Source organism: Phaseolus vulgaris, chromosome 8 (genome assembly GCF_051622355.1).
Source record: "Phaseolus vulgaris cultivar YP4 chromosome 8, ASM5162235v1, whole genome shotgun sequence".
Taxonomy (NCBI): domain Eukaryota; kingdom Viridiplantae; phylum Streptophyta; class Magnoliopsida; order Fabales; family Fabaceae; genus Phaseolus; species Phaseolus vulgaris.
In genome coordinates this window covers 18762483-18763884 of record NC_143505.1, presented here as the reverse complement: position 1 = coordinate 18763884, position 1402 = coordinate 18762483, and positions in this window count along the sequence as shown.

Sequence of the window (1402 nt, the reverse complement as noted above, 5' to 3'; positions counted from 1 at the left end):
GTCCACAAGCACCAACCTAGTCTTCAAGCAATCTTCATGAATTTGAAGACATCAAAACTTCAAGTTCAATAATGTGCGGTGAGAAAAATGTCATTATTATACATTAACTGTTATTTAATGTTTTTCACAACTTTGTTTTATTAATAATAGATGAAATAATGTGTTTTGTCTTATTGCTTAGTAACGTATCCCCCTCTCTCTTACGAATTAATCAACACGTTACAAAGCTAATTCTAACTTTCTTTTACTTCACAATATGTGTCTTATGCCAACCTTGTCCCTAAAGTGATTTATCCAAGGAAAGAAAGTAGGGAGATGGAAAAAAAGAAAAAAAAATGATAAAAGGAGGATGAATAAAGGATAATTTGGAAAAAAAAGGGAAAAATAAGGGAAAAAAATATTATTGAATAAATTTGAGACATCAAAGTAAAAATTATAAGATACTATTTACCATCATGACAAGGAACACATTAAGATATCTCACCCTAGTCGAACTTTTAATTCAAAATAAACCTATTTTGGTAGCATTACGTGTATAACATTTATGTCATACTTTTTAGTCAATTCATTTTCTGAAAGTCTGCAAGAAAATTAGCATGCAGTTAACTTCTTTTTCATGTGAATGAATGAAGAAAATCATTTAAAGAATTAACAATAACGGATATTTATAAGTTTCCATGTAATTTATCGATTGATACTTGTAAGTTTTCACATAATTTACCAACATCAATAACGAATAAAAACTATCTAAATTGACTTTTAAAATAAGATAATTAAACACTTTAAAATAGTTATTACAATTGTTAAATTTGAATTTTGTAAGGTTAATTTATCTTATAGTACCAAATAAAAAAATGTTAATTAAGATCTTTTATATAAAAACTTTACAACAATCACGTCTTTAGAAAAGATAAGAAATACGAATTGTAAGAAAAAAAAAAAGAAGAAAGGAAAAAAATAAAGGGTACTTTAGAAAATAAAAAAATGAATAATTAAGTCATAAAAATTTAAAGCTTCAACTAGTAAAACTATTTTCCATAATAGGAAATGTGCTAATATCAGTGTAGTCAAACTCCTATTTCAAGTTAAAATAACATTTCAACAGTGTTAATAATATCATAAAACTACTTAAATTGATTAGATTTATATTTTTATCATTCAACACTTCAAAATTCTAATAATCATATTAAATTTATGATTGAAAGTTATAGTGATGGATCACATACAAAAATGTTCTCACATCTCTTGTTGCCTAAATTATCAGGTAATCCACTTTTTTAGTTGATAAAACATTTTGGAGTCTAATAATAATAATATTGTAACTAATTTCAATAGAGGAAAAAAATTATGTAGTTTTGGCGTATGACATCGTCGTCTTTGTTGCAATAAAACCAAACCTAAT